The following is a 13,116-nucleotide window of genomic DNA, read 5'->3' on the forward strand; positions in this document are numbered from 1 at the left end:
GCTATATATGATTTTCATTTGCAGCTTGTTTACAGTTTACACATCCTGTTTACTGTCACTGTTCTATAGATTTGCTAAGTATGTCTGCAGAAAAAGAATCTCAGGGTTGTATGGGGTGACATGTATGATAATAAATTTCACTTGGAACTTTGAAGGACTGGTGTGACTCTATGACTAAGAACGCTTCAATGCAATTGACTGCTCAGTCCACATGATGGTATCAGTGTCGTTTGATGCCATCAAGTGATCCCTGTCAACAAACTTATTTGTCATCTTTGACTATGTGAGCCACTTTGTCTGATCTGCTGGTTCTCTGGTTCCTCACATCCCATTGGCATTCAAGTAGCTGCCTGGTGGGCTGTAAAACGAGGCAGCACAGTTGCACAGTTAGCAGCGCCGTTGCTCCATAGCTTTAGAGTCCCGGGTTCAATCCTCACCACACGTGATGGCAATATGGTGAGCAGCTTCAAGTTCCTGGGTGTCACTATCTCAGAGGATCTGTCATGGATCCAACACAATGAGTGATGTAATCATGGAGAAGGTATGCAAATGGCTCTAGTTTGTTAAGATCTTGAGTAGATTTAGTTTGTCATCTAGACTTTCAAAGTTCTGTACACGTATAGAAAGCATTCTGACTGCTTGCATTACAACCTGGTATGGAGGTTTTAATGGAGAGGAACGCAGAGGGTGGTAGACCTCGCAAGCTCCATCGCGGCACAACCCTTCCCACTATCGAGGCCATAAGAGATGGTGCTTCTGGAAGTTTGTGAACCCTTCGCAGTACCTGGTTTTCTCCATTAATTACTCATAAAATATGGACTGATCTTCATCTAATTCACAATAACAGACAAACACAATCTGCCTAAACTAATAACACACAAACAATTGTATTTTTTCTCGTCAGTACAGAGTGCACCATTTAAACAATCACTGTCTTGGTTCAAAAAAGCACATGAACCTCTGGGGTAATGCCTTCTACAAAAGCTATTTAGAGTCAGGTGTTCCAGTCAACGAGATTGGATTAGAGGTGTGGTTTGTAGAGGTGCTCTGCCCTATAAAAAAGACACACAAAGTCAGGTTACTGACAAAGCCTGCACTTTTCAATAAAGATCTGTTTATGCGCAAACATGCCTCGATCAAAACAACTTTCAGTGGACGTTAGAAGAATTGTAGAGATGCACGAAGCTGGAAAAGGCTACAAAAGCATTTCTAAAGACCTGAGTGTTCGTATATCCACAGTAGGAGAAATTGTCTACATAGAAACCATAGAAACTACAGCACAGAAACAGGCCCTTTGGCCCTTCTTGGTTGTGCCGAACCATTTTCTGCCTAGTCCCACTGACCTGCACACGGACCATATCCCTCCATACACCTCCCATCCATGTATCTGTCCAATTTATTCTTAAATGTTAAAAAAGAACCTGCATTTACCACCTCATCTGGCAGCTCATTCCATACTCCCACCACTCTCTGTGTGAAGAAGCCCCCGCTAATGTTCCCTTTAAACTTTTCCCCCCTCACCCTTAACCCATGTCCTCTGGTTTTTTTCTCCCCTTGCCTCAGTGGAAAAAGCCTGCTTGTATTCACTCTATCTATACCCATCATAATTTTATATACCTCTATCAAATCTCCCCTCATTCTTCTACGCTCCAGGGAATAAAGTCCTAACCTATTCAACCTTTCTCTGTAACTGAGTTTCTCAAGTCCCGGCAACATCCTTGTAAACCTTCTCTGCACTCTTTCAACCTTATTTATAACCTTCCTGTAATTTGGTGACCAAAACTGAACACAATACTCCAGATTCGGCCTCACCAATGCCTTATACAACCTCATCACAACATTCCAGCTCTTATACTACAAATGGAAGAAATTTAGTACTGTTGTTACTTTCCCTAGGAGTGGGCATCCTGCAAAGATCACATCAAGTGCACAACTTGCAATGCTGGAGGAGAAAAAGAATCTAACGGTAACAGCAAAAGACCTGCAGAAATCCCGAGAACGTGCTAAAGTCTCTGTTCATGTGTCGACTATAAGAAAAACACTGAACAAGAATGGTATTCGTGGAAATGCATGCCAAAAAAAAAACACTGCTGCACATCTCAAGTTTGCAAAAGACCACAACGCTTTTGCAATGCTTCTGGGACAACGTTCTGTGGACAGATGAGACAGAAGTTTAACTCTTTGGCAGAAATGCACACCGCTATGTTTGGAGGAAACTGACACCAAAACCTCATAACACCAACGAAGCATGGTGGAAGGAGTATCATGGCTTGGGGCTGCTTTGTTGTTTCATGGCCTGGACAGCTTGCATTTGTTGAGGAATATTGATGAACAGAAACATTTTTGTACGGAGGAATGGTCTAAAATTCCTCCTAGCGGTTATGCAAGTCTGATCAGCAGCTACAGGAAATGTTTGGAGGAGAAGATCTACCAATTACTAAATACAAGCAATCACATACCATTTCCAGCCTGTACTGTGAATGATTAAACAATGCGTCCAATAAAGACATGAAAAGTACAATTGTTTGTGTTATTAGTTTAGGCAGATTGTGATTGTCTACTATTGTGACTTAGATGAAGATCAGACACATGTTATGAGTAATTAATATAGAAAACCATGTAATTGCAAAGGGTTCACAAACATTTTCTTGCAACTGTATCTCTAAGGATCCTCACAATCTGCGACATGCCCCTCCTCTCATTACTACCATTGGGGAGGAGGTACAGAAGCCTGAAGACCCATACTCCCGATTCAGAAATAACTTCTCCGCCATTAGATTGCTGAACGGTCCATGAACCCAAGAACACTACCTCGTTGTCTTTTTTTGCACTATTTATCTATTTTGTAATTTATATTTTTATGTATTTGCACTAAATAAATTTCACATCACTAAGTCAGTAATAACAAATAATTTATTTTTTGTATCGTTCCCAAATTTATAAATAAAAGGACATTCATCTATCATCATTCACTGTACCAAACATATTATATTTGCTGATGATATTGTTTTTATGCCAACATGTAGTCAATTTTTTTTTTAGTCAGAAACATTTCAGTAGTTAAGTGCAAAAGGTTATTACACAGGGTCTAGAAGCAGCAAAGTAGTTGATGCTTTTGCTGCTACTTATGCATGGGGGAGCTTCGTCATTGTATACATTCTCTGATATTAAATTGAACTATTGAACCACTGAACTGCATGAACATCACAAAATTGAAGTTATTGCTGCTGAATCCTGAGTGGCAAGTTATTGCAAGAGAAATTCAAGAAATTCAATAATGTTGATAATTTCATCTCTTCGAAATGAAGTTAGTACCCTAGTGTCAATGTTAACATCATGTTGCTAAGTAAATTCCAATAGAATTGTTCCTTCAGAGACTGTGTATCAGGAAGTATTTACTCCCACCAAAAGTCAACGAAATTTGGAACTTCCTCTCCTCTAAAACAGCTGAGGAAGCAGAGTAAAAATACACTAACCCTACATCGATTTTATTTTGTTCTCTCGACTTTGCCATCAGCTTATCAAGATGGTACCACTCACCTACACACAGTGGGCAATTTACAGTGGCCAATTAATCAACTAATCCGTGTATTATTGGGATGTAGGAGGAAACTTACACATCTCAGAGACAGTATGCACACTCCACACAGACCGCACCGGACATTAAGATTGAACACCGGCTCAAAGTAAACTTATTATCAAAGTGCATATATGTCACCATATACAGCCCTGAGATTCATTTTTCTGTGGGCATACTCAGCAAATCTATAGAACAGTAACTATAACAGGATCAATGAAAAATCAACCAGAGTGCAGAAGACAACAAGCTGTGCAAATGCAAATATAAATAAATAGTAATAAATAACGAGAACATAAGCTGAGATAAAGAGACCTTAAAGTGAGATCGTTGATTGTGTGTAATCAGCTCGAAAAATGGCGGTACTGTGCCAACCAGCTTCTTGTGCATGTTCTACTATTCAATGAGATGTCTTCAACTGCATCTGAACTCTTCCTTATGAAAGACCCTGGTTTCCTTAGCTGTTTAAATCTACGGAAGACACTCTCAAGTCCCGCAAACCCATGAGATCCATCTGCTTTTAATACCCTGCTGAACAAACAATGTAATATAAGTTTTGAAACAAACCCTCCCAGCCTCAAGTGCGTTATTGCGATGTGAATCCCAGATTTTGGTAGCCAATTATAAGAGTAAGAGTCTACTGTTTACATACAGTTGTACAGCACAACAGACCCTTCAGCCCACTATTTCCATGCTGACCGTACTGTTATCCCAGACTGGAATGGCCTGGATCTATTTATCGTATGCAGTCTCCCAGAGGAAGTAGAGTCTCCATCACTCCTCTGCCTACTCCTCAGCAAGTGAGTTCTCCTCACTGGTCTGTGGTTTACATACTGCCAAAGGCTGATTTTAAGCAAGCACTCGATACATTGAGTGCCGCAATAAGCAAACATGAATCAGCCTACCCCGATGCCATTCAAATCATATTCAGGGACTTCAATCAGGCTTGTTTGACAAAATCTCTACTCAAGTATCATTAACTAATCACCTGCAGCACCAGGGGTACCAACACACTTGACTACTGTTACACTATGATTAGGAATGCCTACCATTCCATGCCTAGACCACATTTCAGGAAATCTGATCACACAGCTGTCCTCCTCCTACCTGCATACAGGCAAAGGCTAAAGAGCAAGGCTCCAGAGAAAAGGACACCAAAGAGGAGGTGGAGGAGTGACTATGGGATTGCTTCGAGTTGGTAGACTGGACTATATTCAAGGACTCAGAGGATCTGAATCAACAGACCACGGTTGTCAGACTTTATAAAAACAGTTATAAGTGGGTGTGTCCCCACAAAATCATTCAGTCTTCCTGAACCAGAAATCTTGGATGAACCACAAGATCTGCATCTGCTGAGGGTCACATCAGTGCCACTTAAGTCTGGTGACTAAGTTAAACCCAAGAGGTCCAGGTACAATCTCGGGAAAGCCATCTGATGTGTGAAGTGCCAATTCCAGACCAAACTTCAATCACTGAGGGATGCTCGACAGCTGTGGTAGGACTTGAATGTTATCACTTTCTACAAGGTGAAACCAGGCAACAAAGACTGCAACAAGGCTTTGCTCCCAGATGAGCCCAATGTCTTTCATTCTCACTCTGACCATGAAAACATAGAGGCACTTTCACAAACTGCCACAGCCCCTGATGACTCTGTGATTTCAGTCTCCGAGTCTGACATGAGAGCACCCTTCATGAGGGTGACCCCATGGAAAGCATTCGGCCCAGACTGGGCACCTGGCTGAGTACTAAACACCTGTGCAGATTAACTGGCTGTAGTGTTCACCAATATCTTTAACCTCCTGCTTCGACAGTCTGAGGTACCCAACTGCTTCAAGCAGACTTCAGCTATGCTGGTGCCAAAGAAGAATGTGGTAACCTGCCTCAATGACTATCGTCCAGTAGCATTTACATCTACAGTGATGATATGTTTTGAAGGGTTGGTGATAAAACATATCAACTCCTTCCTGAGAAGTGACTTGAATCCACTCTAACTTGCCTATGTGTCAAAACAGGTTAGCAACAGATGCAATTTCAATAGCTCTTCATTCAACCCTGGAACATCTGGACAGTGAAGATGAATACATCAGGATGCTCTTCACTGGTTTCAGCTTAGTATTCAAAACCATCAACCCCTTAAAAACTAATCAATAAGCTTCAAGTCGTAGGCCTCAGTACCTTCTGGTGCAACTGACCCCAGTCAGTTCAGATTAGCAGCTTCTCCTCCACAATCTCCCTAGCACAGGTGCACCAGGAGGCTGTGTGCTCTTCTGCCTGCTCTACTTGATTTATCCTTATGACTGTGAGAATAAGGATAGCTCCAATGCCATATTTAAATTTGCCAATGATACCACCACTGTTGTTGGCCGAATCAGCATATAGGAGGTCGACTGAAAATCTGGCTGAGTGGTGCCACAAGAACAACCTCTCACTCAATGTCAGCAAAACCACGGAACTGATTATTAATTTCAAGAGGTGAAACCAGAGGTCTACTTGCCAGTCCTCATCGGGGAATCAGAGGTGGAGAGGATCAGCAAATTTAAACTCATCGGTGTTATCAATAGAACCTACTCCCATTTGGATAAGCAGGGCAGTACTGTGAGAATTATGTTTTTTGATATCTTAAGTGCCTTCAATACCATGCAGCCCTTGTTGCTGGGGGAAAAGCTCCATACAATGCAGGCTGGACTTTCATCGTATCCTGGATAATGGACTAGCTGACAGGCAGACCAGATTGTGTGGCTTTGGAACTGTGTGTCAGACAAGGCTATAAGCAGCACTGGGGCTCCCTTCCTGTTTACCCTCTATACCTTGGACTTCACATACAACACTGAGTCATGTAATCTGCAGAAATTCTCTGATGACTCAGCAATAGTTGGGTGTAGAAAGGGAGGATGGGAAGATGAATATAGGGCTCATTGAGGATTTTGTCAAATGGTGCAAGCTGAGTCATCTACAGCTCAACATCAGTAAGATAAAAGAGATGGTGATGGACTTTAGGAAGACTAAGCCTGCACTGCTTCCTGTTACTATTGATGGTTGAGGACATGGATGTAGTGAGGACCTACAAGTACCTGGATGACAGATTTGAGTGGAGCACCAATACAGGCTGTGTAATAAAGCACCAGAGTCACCTCTACTTCCTGAGGAGACTAAGATTCTTTGGAGTATGCAGGCCTCTCCTTTACATGTTCTACCAGTCTGTAGCCACCAGTACAACCTTCTATGAGGTGGTGTACTGGGGCAATAGCATCAACACAGGTGATGCCAGCAGGCTCAATTTACTGACTAGAAAGGCTGGCTCTGTTATAGGAGTCAAACTGGACACACTGGGGGCTGTGGTAGAACAAAGGACCCTACGGAAAATCCTGGCAATTCTGGACAATGTTTCTCACCCTCTGCATGCCACCTTGACTGAACAGAGGAGCACTTTTAGTAATAGACTAAGACAACTGCACTGCTTCACAGAGCATGATCTGAGGTCATTCTTGCCCTCAGCCATTAGGCTCTATAATGAATCAACCTTTAGCTGGGGAAGTGATGACCCCCTCCTGTTAGACTGCTTTGAGTAACTTATTTTTTATTCTTACTTCTGTTAATATTTGTATATCTGAGCTCTTGTAATGCTTCTTTGACATTGTAATTTCCTTTGGGACCAATAAAGTATCTATCTATATATCTATGCATTTCAGAGGATCTATCCTGGGTCCAGCGCACAAGTGCTATCATGAAGAAAGCACAGCAGTGCCTCTACTTTCTTAGAAGTTTGTGAAGATTTAGCATGTCATCTAAAACTGTCAAACTTCTATAGATGTGTGTTGGAGAGTATACTGACTAGTTACATATCGGTCTGGTATGGAAACACCAGTGCCTTTGTCCAGAAAAGTCTACAAAAAGTAGTGGATACAGCCCAGTGCATCACAGGTAAAGCCCTCCTCACCACTGAGCACATCTGCAGAGTGGTGCCACAGGGAAGCAGCATCAGTCATCAAGGATCCCCACCATCCAGACCATGCTCTCTTCTCACTGCTGCCATCAGGAGGAAGGCACAGGAGCCTCAGGACCCTCACCACCAGGTTCAGCAACAGTAATTGCCCCTCTAAATCAAGCTCCTGAACCAGAAGGGATAACTTCACTCACCTCATCACTGAACTGTTCCCTCAATCTATGGACTCACATTCATGGGCTCTTTGCCTCATGTTTTTGATATTTATTACTTATTTATTATTATTATTTCTTTATTTTCTCTCTTTTTTATGTATTTGCAGTGTGTTAAATATATATTTTTTGCACACTGGTTGTTGTCCGTCCAGTTAGTTGTGGTCTTTCATTGATTCTGTTGTGTTTCTTGTACTTACTGTGATTACCCAAGGAAAATGAATCTCAGGTTGTATATGATGACATACACATACCTTGGTAATAAAATTATTTTGATCTTTGCGTTTGATATTAGATTTAGCAAGTATACTTGTTTTTGTAGTAGACAGTCCATGCTCATTATTAAATTATAAATATACTGACTTTTGCCAATTCTGGTTACGTATTCACTGGGTCAGCAATATACTCAGTAAGATAACACACACTTGCTGCTGTAGTAGATATTCACTTCTTGCATGTTTGCTAATATTGCTTTCTAAACAGAACAGCTGTAAGATGAAACAATTGTAAGCAATCTTCCAACTAATATTCCTTTGGCTTCTAGTTGTAAATGGAAGTCAGTTTTCCACTCTTAAAATGTAAATGGAAAGTAGTTATTCAGCTTGAAGTTAAAGTGAATCCAGCTTTGCAAACATGCTCTGTCAATGGAGTAGACAGCTACGCTCACTGCACCTACTTTATTACTACCGAGAGTAGAGTATAAGACAGTGGGTTGTTTAATTTGGCTTGTTTCAAAACAGACAAGCTGACTAAGTTGCTTAGTTCAAGGAAGGTTGCAGACCAGATGGATAATATCATTTAGCGTAATAAATAACTGATGTGTTTATAGGTAGGTTTATCTACTCAACGATGTTAGCTTCACAGCATTAATGGAGGTTGCTGAGAATTATATCTCCAAGTGTGAAAAGGGTACCTAAGGAAATACCTCACATATTTGAAATCATTCTAGTAGTAGAGAAAGGGTATAAATGTGGAGCAGTTCAGGCTTATTAGAAATGGGGTGAGGAACGTCAAGAAGCTATGGAAGAAACATGGGATGAACTGGAATCCATTCCTCTGGCTTCAGTTTTTGTGATGACTCATTTATCTGTATCTTCGGTATGTCTTTTTAGTTTACAGGGACTACACCTGCGTTTTGGAAATAATTCGTGCTTTGTGTTTTGTCCTTTGTGTTTTCAGAATACTTTGTGCTTTGTGTTTTAGAAATTGTAATTTGATAATGTTTTGTAAGATGGAAATCCTCTGTGAGTTTTAAAATCTGTTTTAAGAATGCTGTTTGGATTTAAACGTGTATCATTGAAAATACACGAACTGTGTTTTAATCTATTTTGTTAGCTGGAAGTATCTTTCCCTTGGCAGGGAGTGGGTCCCCCCTCTCTTCATGACAGCTAAACTCACTATGAAGGATGAACAGGGAAATGAAGCAGCTTTTGAATCTTTGGTAGTTACATATAATCTCTCTTCAGTGAGAATACCCATAACTATTTGTGTCTGACAGGGCTCAAGTTCTTTGTCTAAGTTTAGGACTTCAGTCAACAAACCCAATTCTATCACAGTTGGTGCCCAACGTGGACATGTTACACAAAAAATATTATTTTATAAAAAAAATTATTTAGCAGTATTCCAACTCAAGAGAGCTTTCGACAAATACGGCACCCCACCTAGCACTATAAATGGTTGACATCCTGGTTTCCAGCAGTTACACAGCCAAATGCTGGTCGATATTATGAATGTATTAATAATAGCAGAAATATGGGAGAATACCCCGAGTGCTTCTCGAATCAAACGTGATGAATATTTTATATTTTATACCTCAATTCAGACACTAGAATGAGGAAGGGATAGAACATAAAGCAGGCTGCAGATTAGGCAGATCAAACCCCGCTGTACAACCGGCTGGACTCAGACCATCACAATTTGTACTAGATCCCAACAATGTAACAATAATTTACGCACGGAGACAACAAATTGGCCCCTTTTTAGATTGAATTCAAGCACTCAGGTGGGAACTACATGGTTATATGTTAGAACCTGATGACCCCTATCTCAATCATGGGGATAACGTGCATTCCTTCTACGCACGTATTAATGTCACAAGTACAATAAGGCATGGGAGCTAAATAGGACACTTGGCCCATTGAGTCTGCTCCAACATTCCATCAAGGTTGATTTATTATCCTTATCAACCCCACTCTCCTACCTTCTCCCTGACCTTTGATGCCGGCTCTTGTCTAGACTCGCCCAGTATAGGACACACCCTCTCCACATCCACTCTATCTGGGCTTTTCAACATTTGATAGGTTTCAATGAGATTTCCCCTCATTCTTCTAAACTCCAGCAAGCTCAGGCCCAGAGCCATCAAACACTCTTTATATGTTAACCCTTTCATTCCCAGAATAATTCTCATGAACTTCCTCTGGACCTCGCATTTGCCAGCACATCTTTTCTTAGATAAGGGGCCCAAAACCACTCACAATACTCCAACTGCAGTCTGACCAATGCCTTATATAGCCTCAGCATTACATCCTTGCTCTTATATTTAAGTCTCTCGAGCCCTCTTCCATACTCCCTTTTCACCTATGACTGCGTTCCTGTACATGGTTCTAACTCCATAATGAAGTTCGCAGATGACACCACGGTGGTTGGCCTGATCAGACGGGATGACGAGACGGCCTACAGGGATGAGGTCCAGCACCTGGCCGCACGGTGTGCCGACAACAACCTGGCCCTTAACACCCAGAAGACCAAGGAGATCATTGTGGACTTCAGGCATGCTAGGAGCCACACTCACGTCCCCATCTACATCAATGGAGCTGTAGTAGAGTGTGTATCAAGCTTCAAATTCCTTGGTGTCCACATTTCTGAGGATCTCACCTGGCCCCTGAACTCCTCCATCCCGGTCAAAAAGGCACAACAGCGCCCTTATTTCCTGCGGAGCATCAAGAAAGCTTACTTCTGTCCCAGAATACTGACGGACTTTTACTGCTGTACCATTGAGAGCATACTCACCAACTGCATCCTCAGTGTGGTATGGCAATTGTCCCGTATCGGACAGCAAAGCACTCCAGTGTGTGGTGAAAACTGCCCAGTGGATTATCGGCACCTAATTGCCCACCATTAAGAAGATCTACCATAAACGCTGCCTGGGCAGGGCGAAAAGCATTATCAAAGATGCATCTCACCCTAACCATGGACTTTTTACTTTCCTCCCAGCCGGTAGGTACTACAGAAGCCTCTGCTCCTACACCAGCAGGCACAGGAAGAGCTTCTTCCCTGAGGCTGTGACCCTGCTGAACCTCATATCACAGTGCTAAGCAGTATTGCACCCATATTGCACTGTCTCAGTACTTTTATATCTGTGTGCTGTAGCACCTACTTTTTATTTGCAGTTATTTTGTAAATAATGCTATTCTTTGCATTTCTGGTCAGATGCTAACTACATTTCATTGGCTTTGTATCTGTACTCGGCACAATGACAATAAAATTGAATCTAATCTAATCACTTGCCTTCCTCACCACCAACTCGACTTGCAGATTAACCCTGAGGGAATCCTGCACAAGGACTCCCAAATCCCTTTGCATCTCTGATTTTTGAATTTTCTCCCCATTTAGAAAATAGTCTACACCTCTATTCCATCCACCAAAGTGCATGACCATACACTTTCCTACACTATATTCCTCCTGCCACTTCCTTAACCATTCTCCCAATCTTAAGTCCTTCTGCAGACTTTCTGCTTCAACACTAACCACCCCTCTACCTATCTTTATATCGTCGACAAACTTGGTCTCAAAGCCATCAAGTCCATCATTCAAATCATTGACATAACAGTACAACGTGAAAAGCAACGGTTCCAATACAGACTTCTGCAGGATACCACTTGGCACCAGCAGCCATGCACATGAGGTAGCACCCACACCAGTAAACCCTAGAGAACAGATTCTTGGAAATATACACTAGAATTACTAAGAAGATTGACTACAGTCAGTAAAAGAAGAATACAGGGACAGATACCTGTGTACAGGGAGCTGCTGTGGGTTCGCCAGTACAAACTCTCCAATAAGTTTTCGGACCTTTGACTATCCAGAGTTTGCAGGCAGTGTGCCCCACGCCTCCAGCTGATGCTGAAGGAATTCTGAAGTCACTACTTCAGAACGCCAGGAGTTTAAACACCTTCTGGGCTAGTCACGTTCCCCAACATATTCAGCAATACCTATTAATGTTATTTCCCATAGCTTTGGTACCACTTCCACACGTGTGGAAATGCATATCAGATCTATGTGTGGATTTATAAACGAATAACTGGTGGAGAGGTACGCGAAGGACTTAGCAGCGAGTAAAATAGTCAAAAGCCAGGGCTTACTCACAGGTTGTAAGATCAGAGAACAAATCTCAGGGGCAGACTGGGACCTAGTTCACCGTCTAACGTTACCCCTTTATTAGAGTGAAAACCTCCACACCACGTGTGGAATACCCTTAATCACCACACAATACATGACTGATTTCGGGTTGTTGAAGAGATCGTGCGCACCCACACGGTGATAGCAGGATTACCGCTCGTTGACAATGAGGTGGAGACACAGGGTCCTCCCACTTTCCCTCTGAAGGGAATGTAGGGTCAGTAACAAAGTCAAACCAACCTGATTCCTCTGGTCGATCACATCCACCGAGTTCACCTACATCAGAACCTCGGCAGGGAAGACGTAATTATCAAATCAAACAAGTTCCCTGGAGACCGCTTGCCTTAGGAAGAGATATTTACATCGATGACTAGACACTAGGTAGAGGTCACGGACGGTAGCTCCACCCCCTTCTCTACGCGGAAGAATGTCTTAGACCAAGATAGTCCTTCCGGGACACAGGGAGCATTTAGAGGCGACAAAATACTGGAGCAACTCAGCAGGCCGGGGGTGGGGAAGGAGGTGAAAGGGAGTGGTTGGACTGGAAGCTGGCTGTGTTTTGCTTGATGCGTGAATGTGGTTTGGAACCTGTTGAGGGAAAGAGAGTGGGGAAGGAACGGAAATTGCTGGGAGGGGGTCGTGTTTGTCCGGTAATGGTGGACAAGATAAGAGGTGGGGTTGAGGGAAAGAAAGTGGAGAAGGAGAGGGATAGAGACTTGGGACCAGAGGTAGGCAGCTGGGGAGAGGTGGATTATTGTGAAGGGAGAAATAAAAGGAATGAGGAGGTAGTGAGGGGTCGGATGAATAAAAACCAAGACAAAGGGAATAAAAGAATAAGAGATGATAGTGGAGAAAGCTCTGAAAGTGAGGAAGATGAACAAGCTCAGAGAGGAGGTGTTGTCATAATTAGGTTTAATGAGAAGGCTCAGGGACATATGAAGAAAATTAACCCGTTTGTGCTAACAACAACTCTGACAAATAAGGTA

The 13,116-nt window shown here is 42.4% G+C and overlaps 1 protein-coding gene across 5 annotated transcripts in view; it reads right to left on the bottom strand.

The window, feature by feature from the left end:
* The window catches only part of c5h5orf63 (chromosome 5 C5orf63 homolog), a 42,278-nt gene extending 29,734 nt beyond the window's left edge, over positions 1 to 12,544 (bottom strand). For all 5 annotated transcript variants that reach the window (XM_072258061.1, XM_072258062.1, XM_072258060.1 and 2 more), the window contains exon 1: positions 12,371 to 12,544. The gene's annotated coding sequence lies outside the window, so the exon portion shown is untranslated. The remainder of the gene's footprint in view (positions 1 to 12,370) is intronic.
* Between the last annotated feature and the right edge of the window lie 572 nt (positions 12,545 to 13,116).

This window comes from Mobula birostris, chromosome 5 (genome assembly GCF_030028105.1).
Source record: "Mobula birostris isolate sMobBir1 chromosome 5, sMobBir1.hap1, whole genome shotgun sequence".
Classification (NCBI taxonomy): domain Eukaryota; kingdom Metazoa; phylum Chordata; class Chondrichthyes; order Myliobatiformes; family Myliobatidae; genus Mobula; species Mobula birostris.